At 42.7% G+C, this 22,677-nt stretch overlaps 1 long non-coding RNA gene across 2 annotated transcripts; it reads left to right on the top strand.

Moving 5' to 3' along the window:
- The first annotated feature begins 11,496 nt into the window (after window positions 1-11,496).
- LOC310685733 lies at window positions 11,497-21,678 on the top strand. Of its 2 annotated transcripts, XR_014515449.1 has the most exons (4): window positions 11,497-11,794; window positions 12,784-12,936; window positions 13,553-13,671; window positions 21,256-21,678. It is a non-coding gene; the product is annotated as an uncharacterized lncRNA (long non-coding RNA). The 2 variants fall into 2 exon arrangements; XR_014515450.1 differs by having other exon boundaries at window positions 11,497-12,936.
- Window positions 21,679-22,677: the final 999 nt, after the last annotated feature.

Here is a 22,677-nt window from a genome sequence, read left to right as displayed (position 1 = left end):
TTTATATAAGGAGAAATAAACTCCAAAATGCCAATGAATTTTCATGAGGGCTTAAATATATATATATCCCAAACTGATGTGAGGTGGAGGACCGAGCTGAAGACTGGAAAAATGAGAAACTGAAATTGACATATTTGAACATCCATCATCAAACTATTGGTCCATTTAGCATAGTATTGTCTGCACTGACTGGTAATGGCTCTCCAGAGTTGCAGACGTGGGGACCTCCCAGAGTTACCAGGAATTGAACCTGTGACCTTCTGCATGCAAAGCAGGTGCTCTACCATGGAGCTACAGCCCTGCTTTCCCAGGAAAAAGTCTCCGTAGAAGAAACATCATGGATGAAAGGACTCTTGGGATTACTGTAGCAGCAGATAAAGCCATAGAATACTCCGTGTGGTAAATCATATGAGGGATGCCACTGGAAATGAGTGATGGATGAGCTCTCTTTTGCTGCCATCCACATCCTGGGGTTCTCTTGTATTTAATTATTGTTAAAAAGGTAAAGGACCTCTGGATGGTCAGGTCCAGTCAAAGGGGTTGCAGCGCTCATCTCACTTTCAGGCCGAGGGAGCTGGCGTTTGTCCACAGACAGTTTTCCAGGTCATGTGGCCAGCATGACTAAACCACTACTAGTGCATGGAGGAATGTGACGAGTGTCAGAGCGCACGGAAATGCAATTTACCTTCCCACCGCAGTGGTACCTGTTTATCTACTTGCACTGGTGTGCTTTTGAACTGCTAGGTTGGCAGCAGCTGGGACAGAGCGATGGGAGCTTACTCCGTCGCGGGGATTCAAACTGCCGACCTTCTGATCGGCAAGCCCAAGGGGCTCAGTGGTTTAGGCACCATCCAGCTCTCTCTCTCTCTCTCTCTCTCTCTCTCTCTCTCTCTTTACTTTATTTTCTAAGAAAAGCATGAAAGATACACCCAGAGGAACTCAGCATCCCCAGACCTCCCTGACACTCTTCTGCCTTTTGTCATGCAAATTTACCTGTAGAGAGGGGGATGGCAAAGGCAATATAGGCCATTGAGGCCTAATCCTTAAGGTCTTGATGCTTCTAAGCATGCTCAGCACCATATTTTATGATTGTGCTACATGGATCTGCAGCATCCTGTGTTTCCTAGCCCAATATATTGAATCGTTCTGAAGTCCCTCAGTTCTAAAATTTGCCACTGTCACTACTAGACATAGGTTCTTGCAACCATATAGATTTCTGTTATTGTGGTAACAGTCTCTATTCCCTGCCTGCAATATCCAGAAAAACAGATCAGTACTGGGGGATATTAAAACAAGATGTTATTAGAACAGAAACTGAAGTTTTGCATGTTTCTTTTCTTTGAGAAAAGATTTTTTCTTTGAGAAGATTTTCACGGGTAACCAAGAAAAATGTTTCAGGTGAACTATTTGTTATGAACAGTGAGCAAGTATGAGCAAAAGTCAGAGAATAAGGGTGCTTTGCTTGGGAATCTCCAAATTTGCTTGAAATTTTCTTGTTGGTGGTAATAGGATCCCTCCCTCAAAAAACACACAAAACAGGTGAAAATAAGAGGCACCTTTGATATTTCTAAGAAATAAGCTGTTTTTATTAAACTAGCCTCTCTGAACACAAGCAATTTGCTGGATAGATTAATTCTTTTGCTTGTTGCAAAGCAAATGGTTAACAAACGTTATTTTAAGGATTTTAAAAACTGTTAAGTAAAGCCTTTGATGTTGAAAATTTAATATGCTTTTGAAACCAGCTGGCATAAGCAAAATTTAGTTTTCAAATGCAACAGAATTCTTTGTTTCAAGCAGGCTGAAAAAGCAATTAGAATAAGATGTCTCCTCTTCGTGAGGGAAAATTATGATAGCAGAGCAGACAAATCATCTCTGTAAAGAATTATTTTTTGCCTTTAGACTTGAACTTGTATGAATTTTCATTTGCTCGCTTTATCTTTTTTTGGAGTTAATGAATATGATTTAGTGAATTTCATTTAAACATAGTCTCTGACTAATATTATTCACTGTCTTTATTAACACTGGACCAAAGTTGCTATTTTGATGCTGGCATTGATGTGCGTAACATTAATCTTCTTTGCGACAGTTCTTTTAACTTATGCATGAGAACTTAGTAAATTTGAAGAAGAAAGAAAAAGACTAAACCAGTACATTTTGTCTGGCTTTTAAAAAAAAACTAGTTCTCTCATTCTCTCATTAGTGGTCTGCACATTTCTCAGGTTTGCATGACATATGGATGTTGGTTTTTTAAAATAAAAAACCTTACATTTCCTGAATTCTGGACTCTATATACACTCCGTAACCCTATAGATCAGCTGAGGTGCCACAATTAAGACTTATGCTTAGTTGTGGCTAAAGCTCAGGGCTGTTCATGGGAAGCAGAGCAGAGCAGCCAATTCTTGCCCTACTTTCCAGAGTCTCCATCGGGTGGCATCCGTCAGGTTTTCATTTCTTTTCTTCTCCCATAAAGAAGGCTTCCATTTTGTCTCTCTCTTCCTATGAGCAGTTTAGAATTTCATTATCATTCCAGTGAGTGAGAGGTTGAGCTTACCTTACTGCTGCAAGCTGGTTGCGGATGGTGAGTGTTCCCTCCGCCTTCAAATTAAACATGTCTCCAGCACTCTGCAGCCTCCCCAGCTGCCTGAACTTCCTGATCTGAAAAAAACTCCACAAGAAGTTTTTGTTATCTCATGGCATCTTCCTTTGAGCTTTAACCAAAGCCACGGAAGCCAAGGAGGCTGACTTTTGAGTACCTGAGATCAGTATGTTCACAAATTTTATTTTTATAGAAACTCATTTTACTTACAAAAACACACACACCCAAAAACGATTCTGTAGAGATATTTTAAAGTGGAAAAACAATAAGAAGAACAGCATCCAGGTGTGCAGGAGGCAGCTGAGTACATCATGCCATTTTTAGTAAAGCAGTCCTGTGTGTGGCCTGTGTAGAACATTTTTGTTTAGACATGTAGAATGTTGACATGTGTTTTAATCTCTTTAGTCGTCTTTTGAATGTTTTTCAGTACCTATTTTTAAATGTTTTTATTGATCACTTTAAGGTGTGTGCTTTTGGTAAACCCGTTGGAGGCATTTATTACAATCTAGCAGTATATGCATTTTGTTAAATAAGAAATAATCTGTAGATGAGGAAAATTGGAATAAATAGAGTGGTACCTCAGTTTAAGAACAGTCTGGTTAATAATAATAATAATAATAATAATAATAATAATAATTTGTTTATACCCCGCCCATCTGGCTGGGCTTCCCCAGCCACTATGGGCGACTTCCAACAAAATATTAAAATACAGTAATGCATCAAACATTAAAAGCTTCCCTAAACAGGGCTGCCTTCAGATGTTTTTAGAAGTTGAAGAATGATTTGGTTTACAAACTCCGCAAACCTGGAAATAGTGTCTTGGTTTGAGAACTTTACCTCGGTCTAAGAACAGAATCCGAACGGTGGAAGGACACCAGCGGTGGGAGGCCTCATTAAGGAAAGTGCACCTCGGTTTAAGAACGGTTTCGGTTTAAGAACAGACTTCAGGAACGGATTAAGTTCATAAACTGAGGTACCACTGTATGGGAAAAGTGCAAGCCGCCACTTGGATGAGGTCATCATCATGTGGACAATGCGAAACACACACACACACACACACACACACACACATACACACAGGATGCCTTGAATCCACTTCAAACTGATGAGTGTACACAGCCTATGACCACTCTAATAAAAGTTTTGATTTCCCCATATCTCCTTTTTTAATAGCCCACCAATTTCCCTTCTTCCTGCAACATTCTGAACTGCTTAGAAATCCATATTTCAGATACAAACGAAAACAATATTATTTTTTATATCTAAATATTAATGTTCCTGCTTGTGTGTACTTAGCATGGCAATTTGTTTGCCTGCGTGGCTGCTGCAATGCAGAGTTCTGCTGGCTTAAATGATTTTCTGTAACAACTCCCAAAGCATTTTTCTGATCCATACACCGGATGATTGCTCTGTTTAACAAATACTCTGTGGCTTCATTCCTTGTTCCAATACTAATTATATTATAGAGTTCACCACGAGGAAATCTCTTGCCTTCTGCTACCTCGTACATACTTAGGATATTCTCGCTACGAAAAAAGCACCGATAGGACAAGGCAGAGGCAGGGGTGGGCATCTCAGTCAAGCACTTTTTAAAGCAGTGCTATGCCCTATCATCATGGGATTTCATTCTTGGCATTTGAGTTGGTGCATTGTGGACGGATTGCAAAGCTGCTGCCAAATGGTGAACCGCCCTGACGAACAATATCCTTCCTTTGTGCCAGACTCCATCCTCTTCAGTCAACAAGAGCTTTGCCAAGAGAAGAAGGAAGTGTCACATTGGGGATCATGCTACAGATGGCTTCTGTTGAAGCTGCAACTACCACTTGAAAGGCAGCCATCTGTGTGGAGTGATCTGCCACTACGGCAAGGGGGGGCAGCATGTGGCCCTCAAGGTGTTGTTCCCACCAATCTCAGGCAGCATGGCTAAGGGACAAAGGTGATGGGAGTACAAGATAGGGGACACCTGGCTTTCCAGCAGTACAGTGGTACCTCTGGTTAAGAACTTAATTCGTTCCGGAGGTCTGTTCTTAACCTGAAACTGTTCTGAACCTGAGGTACCACTTTAGCTCATGGGACTTCCCGCCGCCGCCGCCATGCGATTTCTGTTCTCATTCTGAAGCAAAGTTCTTAACCCGAGGTACTATTTCTGGGTTAGCGGAGTCTGTAACCTGAAGCGTCTGTAACCCGAGGTACCACTGTACATGTGAAAAGGATCTAGGGGTCTGAGAAGACCACAAGCTTAACATGAGTCAACAGTGTGATGCACCAGCAGCAGAAAAAAGAAAGAAAAGAAAAGCTAACACTAATTCTAGGCTGTATAATCTATATCAGCAATTGCTCCTATGTGGATGTTGTAGAAACTGCCACCCTTTTAGACAGGTATATGTATGGACAATTTTTTTTTTAAAAAAAATGTTGACAGGAGAACGTTGTCAGAAGAGTTGGCAGTGGGCTAAGGAACACAAACCTGAAGGAAGGGTTGGTGAAGCAGAAAGATGCCCAAAGACATGGCAACGAAGGAGTTGGCAGGGTTTGCCGAAGAAACTTCATGTTGTTGTTGTTTAGTCGTTTAGTTGTGTCCGACTCTTCATGACCCCATGGACCAGAGCATGCCAGGCACTCCTGTCTTCCACTGCCTCCCGCAGTTTGGTCAAACTCATGTTAGTACCTTCGAGAACACTGTCCAACCATCTCGTCCTCTGTTGTCCCCTTCTCCTTGTGCCCTCAATCTTTCCCAACATCAGGGTCTTTTCCAGGGAGTCTTCTCTTCTCATGAGGTGGCCAAAGTATTGGAGCCTCAGCTTCACGATCTATCCTTCCAGTGAGTACTCAGGGCTGATTTCCTTAATAATGGATAGGTTTGATCTTCTTGCTGTCCATGGGACTCTCAAGAATCTCCTCCAACACCATAATTCAAAAGCATCAATTCTTTGGTGATCAGCCTTTCTTTATGGTCCAGCTCTCACTTAGGGCTGGGTAAGCCAGGGGTAGGGAACCTGTGTTGTCCCGCAGACGTTGTTGGACGGGGATACCTGGAAGCAGTGGTGGAGCAAGCCAATCGGGCGTCTGGGGCAGTGTGTGTGCCCTGCGCCCAGGGGCGTGGCCAGCCACACACAGGGCGGGGCCAGCTGAGGCAGGACGCTTTGTGGGGTCTCCAAGGAGTCTGCCTGCCTCCTCCCATTCAGCCGCCCTACAGCTGAGGGGGAGGTGGCGGGCAGACCATTTGGGGCAGCGCGGACCTGTGGTCACCCAAGCCACCATGTCACTTCCAGGAGAGATGCGTGGCTCAGGCGCACTGCAGGCACTGCGGTGAGTGCCACCCGGCATTTTGTCACCCCCCTCAGTGGTGACACCCGGGATGGCCCACCTCCACCACACACCTCTTCCTCCGCCCCTGCCTGGAAGGTTGGCTATTTATTCATTATAGCAAGGCTTGCATGGGAGAACTTTCCAGTTCACTGTATCACAGTGGGTAATATAAATATATATACGAGAGGAACATAGGAAGCTGCCTTAAACTGGTGCCACTTCTCAGGCATTTGCAATAGCTGGGGCTCTTTCTATCATAACCTTAGAGGGTTAATTTTTATTTTAGCAAAAACAATACCAGGCAGTATCGTTGGGAACCGAACACTAAAATCCAAATCCCACATGAGCGATATCAGATGGGGAAAATGTTATGTACAGCAAGACAAACGTCTAAGCAATATATAAAAGTGTATAACGCACAAGGTCACCGTATTTCTAGTAAATGCTGAATTAAATTCATGCACCGATATATTTCAGACAAAGATAATCATACTTTTGTCTTTGGAAGCCAGACAAGGACAGAGAAGAGATTGTTTTATAACAATTTGAAGTATAGTATATGATTTCTGAAAGTGAAAAAGCACAAACTTGATTTACCAAAAATTGTTGTGAACTTAAAGTCCTATGTCATTTATTCTGCTACTGCTTCTCGTTCCATAAAAAGGAACAGATTTGCTGGAGTGTGCCTGTGCGGAATTTCTGAGTGTATTCAAAGACAAAATAGCAACCTTTTATGCTTGCTGGTCCAAAGAAGTCACTTTAACTACTCAAACACTGTGGAAGTGAGATGTGCTGAAATTGCATTTAGGTATTGCTGTGGAATCATGATAAACTACAGCAGCCCCTAGAGAGGAGCTTGGGTAGAAAAGCCACCTGAACACAGAATGGGGGGTGGAATTGCTCCCAGGAGCTGTCTGGATATATGACCTGTCAGCTTGCAGCAGTGTTTCAGTCCGAATGGTCAGCTCCCAAAGTTACTTGAACAAATATCTGTTCATTCCTCTTCAGTCACTGTAAATAAACACACATCATCTGGAATAATTTTTGATCTTCCCTTTAGGCTTATGTAAAAAAAAACCCCTCCTTAAAAATAAAATAAAAACAATCTGACGTGTTTTTTTAAAAAATGGCATTACTGTACAACTTCCCTTTGATGTATCATTCCTTTGGCTCTGTTGCCAACATGCAAAGCAATGGGCTGGCTCATACAATGTTCATCACTGGATAGCTGCAATATCATGTGAAAACTTGCATGTGTGAACGGGCTGTCACAACTTGCATGTGTGAACGGGCTGTCACATCACTTGAGGCTGGATAAAATGTTTCCCATTTCATGGCTACATTCAACACAAAAATAAGAGGGAGAGGGGTTTGGAGGGCAGAGAAAACTTACTGACCCTCTTCAAAGCTCTATCAACTGTTGTTTTAGATTTCTCATAAAGCCACATTGCAGTGGAGCATTTGTGAGGAAGGTTGTCACCATTACAAAGCACCTCTCTCTGGTGGTCACCATTTCCCCTCTTAAAATATCCCCCAGAAAATTCTTGCAACCTGTCCGCCTTTTGTAGCATTCGCTGTCCCACTGCTCAGATTGCCAAATGTTGTGTTGAAAATGTTCAGGAAAAATCACCATCTTTTCCAGCTCAGTCCTATTTAAAGGACAACTCTTATTATCATTACTGTCAATGCATTTATTACCAACTCTTCTCCCTAAGGTCCTATATAGTACTATAGCAATGCACATATATCTAATCACTCTGATGAGTTTAAGTGGCTTGGAGATTGTTAGGGAGTTAATGCAATAGTTGCCTCATTATAGCATGACCTTATTCAGAAGCAAGGCCCATTGAGTTCACTGGTCTTGATTACTCCCAGGTAAGTCTGCATACAATTTCAGATGTAAAGTTTCTTTCTCCCGCCCCTGACATTGCTAAACAAGTATTTTAACAGGCAATATAGCAGGCTTGTTTGGTTAGTGTTCTTGTTATATTCATTGCTGCCTATTCTGTACATAATGAGGAAACTCATTATAAATTGCTGTGGAAAATGATGAAGAGGAGAGGTCTAGTAATTTATTTTGCCAATTATATTGGGTTGTGGGTTGTAGGCTGCCCTATGAAGCTGTTTGAAGTGTGTTTTCTGTCCTTGTTGCTTGGGAAAAAAAGTCTCTCTATTTACACTGGGAAAGGATGAGGCCTAAAACTACCTGGGGCTGATTCACACATGTATATGCATTTCTCAGTAATATAGTACATCACTCAGTGACTTATCACATGATTAGCCACAAATGAAATGTGTGAACTGCCTCTTCTGGGAAGCATTGTGATTGATGTCCTATGAGGCGGTTGTGAAACTTCACTCAGTGGTACTTGATTTGTAGCAGCTGTTTTACACATGCAAATAATCACTTGATGTTGCAGTCAGGGACTGAAAAACATGTATGCAGATTCCCTGGCCCTTAGACGAATTCTGCTTATCTTGTTATAGAAAACATTATTAATGTTCTCCACATTTCTATTAGTTTTTCCCTAGCTGTCTACATTATCTTATGCAGTCTTTTGTCTGTATGAGAGTCCAAAAAAATGCCATTTTCCTTTCAGAACTGCAGAGGGCGGTGGTGTAGTTATCCTCTCTCCCCTGTGCTTTTGTGACATCACCAACCATCAAACCAATTCCCACTCTTGTCTCAGACCTATTTGCGTGCCTCACAACCAGTTGTACTCACCTTGAAGAATCTGGTGCAGGGTTTGGGATAGCTACTGGTCTCAGCTTTACATCTGGCTGACCCAGTGGAAACACTGGCCATGAGTGCTTTGACTTGGCTTAAACTGGCATGCCAGCTGCAGCTTTTCTTGAGGATGTTGGACTGACCAGGGTACCACATGCTTTAGTTACATCTAGATTTGGTTACTGTGAGTGACTCCACATTAGCAAGTCTTTCATAGCTGAAGTTGGTTCAAAATGAAGCAGAAGCAATGTTAGTTAGTGGGCATGCACCCATGAGCCCATGTTAAACCTGTTCTGCAACATCTGCAGTAGGTGCCAGTTTGCTTCTGAACATACCTTATAGTGTTAGTGATTACCTTTAAAGTCATACATGGCTTGGTTGCAGGATAAATAAACCATAACAAGACATAATGTACCTGTGGGACCAATTCCTCCCGTACCATTGTGCCTGCTCCCTTACATCAGAAGGAAGGGCCTTTCTCTATGTCAAACTTAGTGTGGATGCAACAAGATACAGGGCCTTCTCAGTGGCTGCCCCAACAGTGTTTGTTAAGTATCACTGTTTAATTGAGATTGAAATGGAAAATAACTCTGTATGTGTTTGAGTGTGTATTGCCGAAGAGTTAACATGGAAAATTCAATTGAAGCTGCGAAGAGCTCTTTGGGTACCTGATGGGTTGATAATTAACCTAGGATATTCTCTTCTCTCTCATGTGGTGTTTAACTTTAAGTCATGTGAGAGGGCTGGCTATTCAGTTGCAAATCACTGTCTTTGATAGTGAGTTGTCTTTGCAGCTTTCTCTGAAAGCCACAGAGAACAAAGGATGTGATAATGAGGTCTCTCCTGAAGAGAAAACAGCTCCAGGCTAATGGAGGCTATGTTGGGAGAGAGAGAGAGAGACCTCTGATTTTAGTTTTTTTTGGAGTTGTTTCAGATTAATAAGACAGTGAATCTGTGTTGAACACGCACATGATGCCGTACAACTATTTGGATGTATCATTTGTTTTTGTATCTGTTTTTAGGAACAAGTTCTGTGAGCAAAGAGTTTGAATCATAATTATGGGTCTGGACAATTTTTATTCCAAGAGAAGTCAGTTTTTATTCATCTTGCTGTTTCAGGCTGTGCAATATTAATATCTGGAATAGTGTGGAACACCTTGCCCCCCCCCTTTGGCTGTCTTTTGGTTGTCTTTTTGCCTGCCATGTGCCTGTTGTAAAGGTCACATTTGTTTGTAGACTCTGGCTTTGTTGTAGCTGAATACATTTTATTGCTTTATTTTATTACAGTGTGGTATATGGTATTGTGATTTTAACTTGTTGCAAGAGCGTGGTGCGGTATAAAGGCACTTTGAAGGGCAGGGCAGACATTTCTGTGTGAATAAAATACCTCACACTGAGGAAACAGGCTTGGAAGCAAAGGCTCAGTAATGGCTGTGCAGGCAGGCAAAGGTGAGGAACTTCTAGTGCAATGAGTCCATGTGCAATGCCCACAACTTAATAGATGTTTTGTTGGATAATAAAGACTAAATGGCAAATAATCATCCAGCCTTCAGAATTCTATCAGGTAGCAGCTAATTGCTCTAGCTACAAAGCTGGAATTCACTCTCATTTCAAAATTGCTTCCAATGGACTTCAGAGCAACTTCAAAGTAACTGTAGAAAAGCTTCCACTATTTGATGCCCAACTCTTTTTATCTAGAAGATCTTATGTTTACCTGAGAGAGTTATGATGTGTTGCTGATATATCCCTGTTTGGGTGTTGCCTTTTGGAGCTAGGACTCCTGTAACCGCAGACATTTTTAGAAAATGCCCCCAATCCAAGCAAATCAAAGAGATAGTCCCTTTGCATTCCAAAGGTAGTGGTTGTTGAATTATAGAGAATCCTCCCCTGCTCCAAATATGCCCTATAAAACCCATTCACATTTTGCTGCAGCTCCTTTGTATCCAAACATTAGGGCCAAACATAGAACTTGCTAAGAAAGTCAAGGTGGGCACAGCATATCATGAAGCACATAGTAACGTGGGCTGCCACCTTTAAAGCAGTTGGGGCAAGATCATTGCCTGTTGCTGCCTTCCATTTCTCCCTTGATCAACTGAGATTTATTTTTGTCACCGTTGCCCCAACTTGGTTTGACCGATGCCCCTGGAGCAGACCCTCTGCCAAGAAACCTCTGGCCACTGCTGCTCATCATTGTAGACCCTATTTTGTGTCCCTATTTTCCAGGGACAGCCCCAGTTTCTGATTTGATCCTGGAATATCCCACTTTTCCTTAGGATGACCCTATTTTCATCGGAGAAATGTTGGAGGGTATGGCAGGACGTCCCTATTTTCGTCAGAAAATATGGTGTTATGTGATCCCTGAGCCAAGGAGATAAGTAACTATCCAACCTTTAGAAGACATCTGAAAGGTTTTTTTAATATTTAAAACATTTAATGTTTAATTGTGCATTTATATATGTTGGAAGCCACCCAGAGTGGCTGGGGCAACCCAGTCAGATGGAAGGGCTAAAATATTACTACTGCTGCTGCTGCTGCTACTACTACTATTGCGGAATAAGGTGTCCCTATTTTAATTGGAAAAATGTTGGAGGGTATGTCATTGCCTACCTTTCCCCTCTATTGGGACACGGGTTGCGCAGTGGTTTAAACCATTGAGCCTCTTGGACTTGCTGATCAGAAAATTGGCAGTTCGAATCCCTGTGACGGTGTGAGCTCCCATTGCTCTGTCCCAGCTCCTGCCAACCTAGCAGTTTGAAAGCATGTTGGTGCAAGTAGATAAATAGGTACCACTGCAGTGGGAAGGTAAATGGTGTTTCCATGTGCTCTGGCTTGTGTCACAGTGTCCCATTGTGCCAGAAGCGGTTTAGTCATGCTGGCCACATGACCTGGCCTGAAGCGAGATGAGTGCTGCACCACATAGTCTCCTTTGACTGGACTTAATCGTCCAGGGGTCCTTTACCTTTACCTTACCTTTTCCTTCTGGGTTAGAGGAGACAAGTCAGTGGACAAATTCAATGAAAAGGAAGATGAGCAACTGCTACCACCAATTCACTCCCTCATCTAGCAGATATATTGCTTCAGCAGTTGGAGCAGGTGCAGCAGGCCCCAGCTGTTCCCCTTGAGACTTCCTGGCTCTCCGATCTTCCTCAACAGGTTGAGTGGTGAGTCGATAGCAGTGGGATGCTAGGAGGTAACCACCTTGTCCTTTGCCTTAGGCAGCAAAACTTACTTATTTGCCCTGTCCCAGAGCCTGCTATTTTTGCCATTTTAACCTCTGCACATGATGCATGACTCTTTTAAATCTGACAAGGCAGTGGAAACGCTAGCAGCAAACAATGAAAAACAAGGCCTGTGGGGGGAATAATGGCTTGTGCGCTTGGCCACATTCCTTGGGCTGTTTTGGAAGTGTTTGGAAATTTAGTTACTGCAAGACTAAAATTTGCCTATTTGGGACATGTCAATGCCTCCCGTTTGTACCTTAGAACTTGGAAATCTTCCTTTTATAAAAGACCTATATTGGTTTTTTTAAAAAACAACATCAACAACCCTCTAAATGGATGTTCCTTCTTCCCATCAGTTCATGCTTCCAGCTATGAAGGATTTATCTACCGTGACCTCTCTGATTTAGTGTTTTGTGCCATTGGTAATCATGTGTCTTGGGCTCCCATAAACATTCTCATGGCACGGGGACAAGGCACCTTAATAAGGTCAGTGCCATCAGAGCCTTGTAGTTACGAAGGCTTGTGCTTGGTGGAACAGAACTGTATTCAATGAGCCTTGTTTTCATTTGTGGGCAACTCAAACGGATTGGACAAGGAATGTGTGAAAATTGCTTTTTGACAGAGAGCAAGACACAATGAATATCATGAGGGTACTTTTTTTTTTCTTTGCTGTCATGAATCATAGGCCTCTATGGTGATGGAGAAAAGTGAGACTGTGGAGCTTTTTAATGCGCTACCAGCCAAGCAACTGAATTTTTCATAACCCCTTATGGTTTTACACAGTTGAACAAAAGAACAGTTCATAATATTGTACCAGAGGTGTTTGCTTAGTGTTAGTGGTACACAAAGGAAGGTTCCAATGGGTTGTGGCTTTGTTTGGTAGCCTATTCATTTTTGCCAAACAGAATGTCCTTGTTTCATTTTATGAGCTGACTGATGAACTTCAGGTTAATGCAACTAACATCAACATCACAGGAGGTGAGCAACATTATGGGAGGAGAAAACTTTGGAAACCTTATGAGAAGCTGGTGAAAGTGAAGGACTGCAAGGAACATCATGCAAAGAGTGTTTATAGGACCAAGGTGAAACTGTAAAGCTCCCTTGCTATTTTTGTTATTGGATGCTGGATGTAATCATGTATTTATAGTTCTGGAATGTTGTTTTTGGATAATATTGTATTTGCTATTGTGTTGTTTTGTTATGTGAATAGGACATTCTTTTTGTACTGCTTGGTTTTGAAATGTATTTTGTTGTAAGCTGCTTTGAGTCTGGTGTGTGTGTGTGTGTGTGTGTGTGTAAACGTGACACACAAATGAATGAATGAATATTCTTGTTTGACATGACAAATCCTTAAGGCTGGATTCCATCTGTTTTCACATTTTGAGTACCAGATTACTGGAGGGCAGGAACCCAGAGTAAACATTTTCACTTGCACTAAATATAGATCAGCCACACCCATTATCATGAAATGTCTTTTCTTTAAGACATACTGTATATGATGATAAAATGGTTGTGATCCATGAATAATGTGTGAAGGGAGTTTGTACTTTACAAGTCATCACAGTAGCATGAACATCAGAAGAGCTAAGCGGGATCAGATCAAAGGTTGATCTTAGTAAAAAACACACAGTCCCCCCGCCTTTGTTATAACAATTTAATTTATAACTTGTTTATAGCATTTTTTCTTTCTGTGTGTAGATCCATCCCTGGTCACAGCGGCCAACCAGATGCTTCTGGGAACCTCAAAAAGAGGGCCTGAAGGCAGCAGCCCTCTCAGCTATTGCTCCTTAGAGGTCACTATTTCTCTGAACCTGAAGGTAGTATATAGCCATCCTAATTAATAAGCAATGGTAATCTAATCATTTGTGAATTAATCTAATTCCATTTTGCAGGTATCTAAGCAAATGCCCCCTGCCATATCTGGTGGTTAGGAATTCCATAAAATCATTATGTGCAAGAATCACAGGATGACCCTGAGTGTTATGAGATAAAACTCGTCTCTGTCCACTTTCTCTACACTGTGTGTAGTTTTATAAATCTCTGCCATGTCCCCCATTAATACACACACACACACACACACACACACACACACCTAAACTAAAAGGTTCCCCATTCTGGGCTTTTTTTTCAGCTGGAACCTCTCAGGTGGGCACCATTGCCATTCTAAGAGAACAAGGGAGGCCTTCATGGTGAGTTCTGGCACCTATTTTTCTATAAAAATGGCACTGCCCTCAATGCTTCATCTCAGGGGTGGGAACTACAGCCCTAGGAGCCAAATGTAGCCCCCTAGACCTCCCTACGTCACCCCAGGGACCACACCCCTTCCTGGCCACAGCCTTTCTCCACAAGACGCAATCGCCGCTGCACCTGCTCTCTGCCCACCTCAAGATTATGTGATGTCTGGATAGAGCTTGGAGAGATATGTGTGCATGTAGAAACCTCCGACTTGTATGTGGTTGGAATATAATAATGCAACAGTAAAAGTTGCATCTAGTGTCCTTTCGCCTTTTGCAATCACTGTCAAGTGACTCTTGGAAGGGTCTCCATGAGGGAATGTGTCTTTTGGGTTGGTTTCCCCGTATAACCCTGAAGATTTATGCTGATATCCTAACTCACCAAATGAGTGGCTTTTGTAGTTAAATTTCTCTAGTCCCTCATTTATTTCCAAGAGCTCTACAGTTTATTTGTGTGAGGTGGACGCATAGAATTAGGTTCGGTTGTTTTGCAGAAATACAGCACGGGCCCTTTAAATAAAAGAGTAATTTTCCTCTAGACTTTCCCCTCATAAGTAGGCCACCCAAGAGTTCCTGTTTCATATCTGTAACACGTCGATAATGCAGCAGTTTTAATTAGGTATTATGCAGAGGGGGCTAGGTCATGCATTTTAATACCAAAGTTGAAAGAAGTCTGTGGAACACTAGAGGTCAGTTTTGCATGATAATAAAATTATTTTTTCCTTGCAGGGCAGAGGTCAGTATCCTAACTAAGGAATTTTTTTTAGAATTTCATGGTGAATTTCATGAATATTTATTTGTTAGGGCATATATTAGCAAGCTGGGAGAGTCTGAGCATTTACACGAAGTGTGGGTGACTAATTACAAGCGAATCACAAGACCCAGCCAAAAAGAGATGGAAAGAACAATACTGAGCAAAAATATAGAAACAACCTGGAGATGACTTCTCCTTAGAAGCACAGCACTGCAGATCTTTTTGGATCATCTGGTGGCTAGCAAGTTTGTGTTTTCAAAACCTGCTTATGAAATAGCATGTAATATGATATGATATTGAATGCCCTCATCAAAACAAGCCCACCTTGAGTGAGGTTGCATGAGCATTTGTAGGGTTACGATGCCCTAGATGAAGGCCTGCCAGCCCACAAGGTAAGGAAACCATCTCAGGTGGGGGGGGGGGTCCAGAGGGGCAGAAGATCCTGATGTAGATCTTTTTTCTCCTCCATGTCCCTGAAGTAGATCTTTACTCACCCCTTTTGCCCTGGTGGGGTGGAGAAAACCATTTTTTGGTTCACCTCAGATGCCAAAATGTCTTTGGCCGACACTTTCCTAAGCCATATTATTTTCATTTTTTTAAAAAGCATTTTTCTTAAAAATTAATAATAAATCCTGCTACGTTAGCTTCACTTTACATAAGTAATCTCCTTTCCCCATACACGTATATTCTATGTCTGTAGCAAAATGGCATAAACCAAAATGCGGTTATGTGGCCAGAATTCATGTTACAAAGAACATATTGAAATTTTCAAAAATACTTACTCCACACAGGTGAAGTGTGCAGGGTTGAAAGAGCAAAATAATTCTGAATGAGAAAGAGCTGCAAAGCAAAATGGTCTCAATATTACATGAAAAAATCATTGCATATTATATATTTGTGACATGGTTTGCTTGTTCCCTGAACCTGTTTCAAGGCACTTCTAAAGCTTTAGATGAGTAGTGGCTAGAGATGGTTGGATCAGTACATTTGCTGCTTTGCATTTTAAGTCTCTTCAACTCCATTTTCTTTTCTATCTTTTCCATTTTTTTAAAAAAAATCATTCTTCACACCACACATAAAACAACATAACTCACAACACACCAAACGCTTTGCTTAAAAATATCAAATCATATTCTTACAGTTCCTCCCAAAAATTATTTCAGCGTATTGCCATGAGGTCTCAGAGGCTTATGAGCACAATCTTCTTGATGCATAAAATCCATTGAACCACATTTGCCATTTTGTTGCCTATTCACTTAGTTTGAAGAGATCCTTTCGGAAGAAGAAGCTTCAATGCAACAGACTCTCCCTCAGGCTACTACTCATCATAACAGCAAACACAACTGGTTGGCCAAAGCTATGTTTGTCATTGAATTGATGGTGTTTCTGGGTTTTATCACTTTCCACAAATTCTAGACCACTCTATTACTTAGCAAATATGTTCATTCTCAAAGTGTTGCTGGCTCCCCCCCCCCCCCCGCTTATCAGACAAATCACCTAGACTCCTGCTTATGCATGAGCATGGAGGAAAGCTATTAAACCATTGGAAAGGGGGCAAAATTAAATTACGGCCGATTAAAATGCAACAGGCAATGCAATTGCTTTACCTTTGAGAAGGCCTCACGCCTATTGCTATTCAGTTCAGCCTGGATGTACATGTTGCTGCTCCCGCTTGCTAAATGGAAATAATTGCTTGGAATTTGCAGTGTCATTAACATTGCACAGAAATGACTCTAATCTTCATGGAATTCCTGCATGATTATTTGCATTACATGCTAGCACCTTTTACATCTCTCATCATCATCCTTCTGTGCTCTTTTTGAGCTTTTGGGTCTGTAATATTCAAGACTGCTTAATTCAGAGAGTAATGTTTTAAAAAGACAACTGAAAGACTCGTGAACATTTGAAAATTGAAGGGCCCAGTTCTAGCTAAAGTTCCAGTATGATCCTATACATGTGTACTCAAAGGTAAGCCCCACTGAAGACATTGGGGCTTACTCTCAGTGAAGTGTGCCTAGGATTCTCACGATTAGGTAAAGGTAAAGGTACCCCTGCCCGTACGGGCCAGTCTTGACAGACTCTAGGGTTGTGCGCCCATCTCACTCAAAGAGGCCAGGGGCCAGCGCTGTCCGAAGACACTTCCGGGTCACGTGGCCAGCGTGACATCGCTGCTCTAGTGAGCCAGAGCCGCACACGGAAACGCCGTTTACCTTCCCGCTAGTAAGCGGTCCCTATTTATCTACTTGCACCCGAGAGTGCTTTCGAACTGCTAGGTTGGCAGGCGCTGGGACCGAACAGCGGGAGCGCACCCCGCCACGGGGATTCGAACCGCCGACCTTTCGATCGGCAAGCCCTAGGCGCTGAGGCTTTTACCCACAGCACCACCCGCGTCCCACTAATTCTCACGATTAAGTCCTACTAAAACCTATGGAGCTAGTCAGCTATGGTTCACCTAAGTTCAAAAGTGAGCCGGGGGGTGGGGTGGGGAAATGGCCCCCGGTCTTTGTTCCTGCCATCCACCTCAAGAATCAAAACCTCTTGCACTGATCCTGTTCTTAGTAACCTCAAAGTCACCAGCTCAGGGAAAGTCAGGCTGCATTTTTGTGTAATCAGCCTGAAACCGGTGGCAAGCTTTATTTATGAAGACAAAATGATGTAAACAAAACCAAAAGAAGAAAATATAATAAAATAACAAAACAACATGCTTGCAAAATGAATTAGCAGTGCGATGATTTAAACCACTGTGCCTCAAAGCCACATTTTTATAGGAGCGAAAGCAAACCTGAGTGCTCATTCCCAAACTTCACATTTTCAAATTGAATAAGCAGTGCTTGTTTCAGCCCTGGCTGAAATTCTAGAGGTGCAACTTAATTATAATCTATGAGTGTTGAAAAGATGTAAATAGATGGGAAAGCAGCCTGTATGGGCCGATCTCGTGTCACGGCAAAAGTAAACAACAAACGTAAGCAACAACCCAAAAAAGAATTAGGGAGGCAAACTGATAGATGTATAGTTCAGTTGATCCATCTTGGCACATCATAATTTGCATTTTCCAAGTACTGGATCACAAAGCTCAGTGTACACAGACATTGTATGCTACCTCCTTTTACAATGAGTAAATAGACTATTTGGGGAACAGGATTATGACAGCATCATTCTAACGTCTCCCAAAATAATTTTGTTGGGGGGAAATATGTAGTTATTATCTTTTGTCAGCATATTACACTAATATGAAGATCTATTTAGATGTGATATTAAGGGCGGTCAGGTGTCCTGCTTACAGAGGGCAGCCCTCTATTTGAAAAAAGTCCTCCAGTAGAGTCCAGGGCTGGTTTACAGATATGGAACCACATGAAAGCAGAGTAGGGGCCTCGAAATAGTAAGAAACTATATGGAAAACAGGCTAGGCATATTAGGGCACCTTGTCACAGAACATGCCACCATGGTGAGATGTATGGTGTGTGTGATATTTGTGCTTAAATTATAATAATTCTTTTGTAATTTGCACTTATATGCACACGTTAGCATTTGAAAAATTTATTCAGCTTGATGTCCTTTTTGTGTGATATGCGTTTCCTTTTTTCTTCCTCTTGTGATGTGACAGGGAAGCCCTCAAGGGCACAGCAACAGGCCAAGATGCAAAGATTCTTCAGACTAAAGATTCACTTTGGGAGGAATGGAAGGGGGGCATGCAGGGGGGCATGCTCAGTCAAATGGTGTTTAACAATATGGGAGAAGGGAGTGGGTAAAATTGATGGTGTTGTGAAGAGGAGTGAACTTGCTAACAGGGAACTAACTTAAGACTGATAACATCCGGCATCAAGGCCTGCTTGGCTGACTCTTTAATTTTCACAGGCATTCAAAGTCATCAAACAGAAAGGGGAGGAATTTACACTCTCCTGTCACTTCAAAATTGCTTCTCAACAGAGAAAGAAGAGGCTGTTTTAGGGGGAGAATGTGTGCCTTCCAAACCTGGCCTTCCTTTATACTTTTGTACACCATCCCAATCTCTGAGCAACGTGGAATTCCAGGGGTTCAGGGTATGTGTTTCCTTTGGGAATGAGGCACGATGGAGACTGTGGTGTCTTTATGATATATGGTTTATTTACACATACAGTGGTACCTCGGGTTACATACGCTTCAGGTTACATACGCTTCAGATTACAGACTCCGCTAACCCAGAAATAGTGCTTCAGGTTAAGAACTTTGCTTCAGGATGAGAACAGAAATCGTGCTCCGGTGGCACGGCAGCAGCGGGAGGCCCCATTAGCTAAAATGGTGCTTCAGGTTAAGAACGTTTCAGGTTAAGAACGGACCTCTGGAACGAATTAAGTACTTAACCTGAGGTACCACTGTATATACAACCTGAGCCTGCGATGAAGGGGGGGTCACAGCATTAGCACCTCAAAGAGTCTTGTTTCTCCTGTAGCCACAACCTTGGATTCAAGCAAAGATTAGGTGTTGCTCTCAAACATTTCTCTGACTCTCTCTCTCCAACTTGCTGCTTCACTTCTTATCATTCTTACTTCATATTACTGCAATTCATTCTATCTAATTGAGTGAGGGGACCCACCACCTTGCTGTCTCACACAGTGCCCCTTCCTTTTGTTCCCCTTAATGGCCCATCACCCAGACCATCACCTCCAGTTTATAAACACTCTGTTAACAAGGCCATCACTTTAGGAGTCAATGCAGTTCATGTTTTGGAAAAGTGCCCATACATGTCTTATGTGTGACAATATTTGACATGCAGACTTTCATTGCATACAGTGGGAAAGGTTTGGTTATTTGCAGGGAAACCTCGCAGAGCCTTTTTATTGATGTTCTGCTGTTGCCACTGGCTCTTATAGATTTTCTACTGAATATAATGGAACTTGTGTCAAACACTTTGGAAGCCCAGCTAATCGTTTACAAGTAATTTGCTTGTTAACCGTTGATCTTAAGGATCTGTGTTTAGTCGTTAAAACTTTGGCTGGCCTTGCAGCACCATGTGACCCTGAAAAACACATTTCCTTTCATCATCTTTCATTATTTTTACGTGGGGTATGTATTTGGAGTGGCACTGAGAACTTGCCACATTCAGCCTTATCTGGAGTCTTCAGCTTCTACCAAACAAGACAGGAGTGTTAGCACCTGCCTTGAAAGATCCAGTTTCTAAGGATTTCTGACGTATTCCACATTCGTGCATATTGCAGCTTCTGGCATAATTCCACCCCCCAACTCTTTTATCTAACTTCATTTGTAGAATTGTTCCTCACAATCCTGCACGGATATCAACAAACATTGCTGAGGCTTCATTGACTCTGTTTTTAAAGGACAAGCCTCCAGCCATGCAGATAGCATTCTCGTTGTTTCGAGCATTCCTCAGTGCCTTTCTTCTGCCTTTTATGCCCCAAACTTATTCTTCCACGGGGAGAAGAAAATCCTAGCCTGAAGTCAACTGAGCCTGAAGCTTCAGCTTTGAAGGGCTGCTATGCAGGAGAGCTAAAATACTGGTCTGGGGTACACTTGAACAGTCATTGCCAGAAGGAACTGACAGCTCCTTGTGGGGAACGGAAAAAGGTGGAGTTAATTGAGCATGGCAAGGGAGATTGAAAGCAAACAAGACATATTTCTGCTTTTCTTTCTTTCTAAAAGTAGGATTCAAGGTGAATATCAGCTAAGGCACCAGAAAGGGCTATTTTGAAGCAATAAAACTGATTAGACATTTTCTTTTGAGCTTCCCAAATGAGTCCTTACCCTTTTTACACACTAATGGGTTAACTGTCCCCTCCCCCATAGAAATCCATGGAAATTTGACATCCTTCCACAGTTGTTCCGCCAGGCCTTTGGTCAGGGTTCAGCCTGACTCATTTTCTCTTTGTAGAAGAACAAGCACGAAGAAGGTTCCCAGCCCGCTCATAGGTCCTTATAATATCAGTGGAAACAGTTGGTCTTGGTGAGTATTAGCCGCTTCCAATTTTAACCTGAAGATTGCCACTTGTCCAGTTTTAATTTTAATTTTAAGAATTAATTGTGGGATGTATCTTAATTGATTGATCGCTTGTATTATGCGTATCGTCTAATTTATATGATGTTAGCCACTCTGAGCCTGACTTTGGCTGGGGAGGGTGGGATACAAATAAAATTTGTTATTATTATTATTATTATTAGTCAGGAAACTAATCAGAGGCATTTCTCTGTTGCAATGAACTGACTCTCTCAGTATAGGTCAGTTTCTGCTACCTTTTTTTTCTGTTGAGGGGCACATTCCATTTGGGTAATCTGTCAGGAACCACACGCCAGTAGAAGGTGGAAGGCAGATCCAAAAGTGTGTCGTCCATTTGCTTTCCTCTGCCTTTCTGTCGCTCCTTCACACTCTCCTCCCTCATTTCTCCCATCCTTGATACCCGTGTCCCTGGGCTTCTCTCCAGGTCTTCTACTCAGCATGTGATATGATCAGGCCAAAGCACTCATTAAACAACGTGTAGCAGACACAGAGCGCCAATTAGATCTAGCCAGGAGCCCAACTTTTCTTGCCAATGAATCCATCAGGTACTCTGCCTCCCCCATGGCATATCTAACTAAACTTGAAGTCCCTAAGCATCGGAGGGCCTTTACCCTGGCACGATGTCTCGCCCTCCCCTCGGCTGTTATTGAAGGTCAATATAGGAAGATTGCTTACTCAGAGAGACAATTCGCCTGTGATTCTGGATAAATAGAAACAATAGAGCATGTGCTTCTCCAGTGCCTATATTACAGAGACATCCATCTCCTGGACTTCCCTCATACTTCTGTTTTGTTTTCCATTTTGTTCACCCTGCATATTGTTTCCTAAAATTTTTCTCAATACATATCGTCTTTGTCAGAGCTGGCTCCGGGTCCCAGCTCACCAAGGACCAACGCTAGCCGATAGTATAGTATCAAAGTCTTTATTGAAGAATAGTTTGCATTTCAAAGCCTCAGCGTCCCCGCTCTACGTCTGAACTCTAGACCGGCGAAGCTCCATCTGAGTCTTCGCCCCCTGCGCACCAGTTTAACACTCTAATCTTACTCCACCTCTTCCTTCTCTCTCTCTTCCTCTGGGTCCTACTACCCCCCGGTGTCTCCTCCCTCCTGGACTCTTCTGATGCCGACGTTGACCCCTCTGACTCTTCCCCCTCTCTTCGGCGGGCTTTAGGACCTGGCTCCCTACCCGGGCTGCCCACCTTGCCGCCTTCCTGTACATTTGAACTTGGCGCGCGCGCGCGTTTAACTTTCCTGATGACCGTTTCCTCGCTCCCTGACGAGGGTGTGGTCGCTCCTGCCTCACGTTCTCCCGCTGCCCGCGCGCCACCTGATCCCGATGCTTGGGACTCCTCCCCCCTACTGCCCTCTGGGGGGGACGCTGGTCCGGATTTCCAGCTGCTACTCTCTGAGTCCCCTCTGGCCCCTTCTTCCTGAGGTGCCCCCCTGGGCACTCCCCTTGCCCTGACTATGGGGGCCCCTTTCTGTGAATCTTCCGAGTCACTGGAGAGACTCAGAGACCTCGGACTGCTGTCTTCGCTGACATTTCCTTCAGACTCCTCCCCCTCGCTCTCCATTTCCTCCCTCTCCTGTGACTCTGCTCCTGAACCCCTGACAGTCTTCTTTTTTTTAAATATAGTTGTGATTGTTTATTCAAACCCTGCCAATGAGTCCATTTCTTTATGTTTCCTCTTCATATATGTTGTAAATAGTTCCCACTCTCTTTTAAAGTCTTTGTTGTCCTTTTCATGTAATTTCATGTAATTTTTCTGTTCATTTTGCCAGTTCTGCATATTCCATAAGTTTCTCTTGCCATTGTTCTTTTGTTGGTACTTCTTCTGTCTTCCGTC

This window comes from Podarcis tiliguerta (assembly GCF_965153285.1).
Source record: "Podarcis tiliguerta genome assembly, chromosome: 9".
NCBI lineage: Eukaryota > Metazoa > Chordata > Lepidosauria > Squamata > Lacertidae > Podarcis > Podarcis tiliguerta.
Note: the sequence above shows the minus strand (reverse complement) of the source record. Positions and strands in the feature narration are given on the sequence as shown.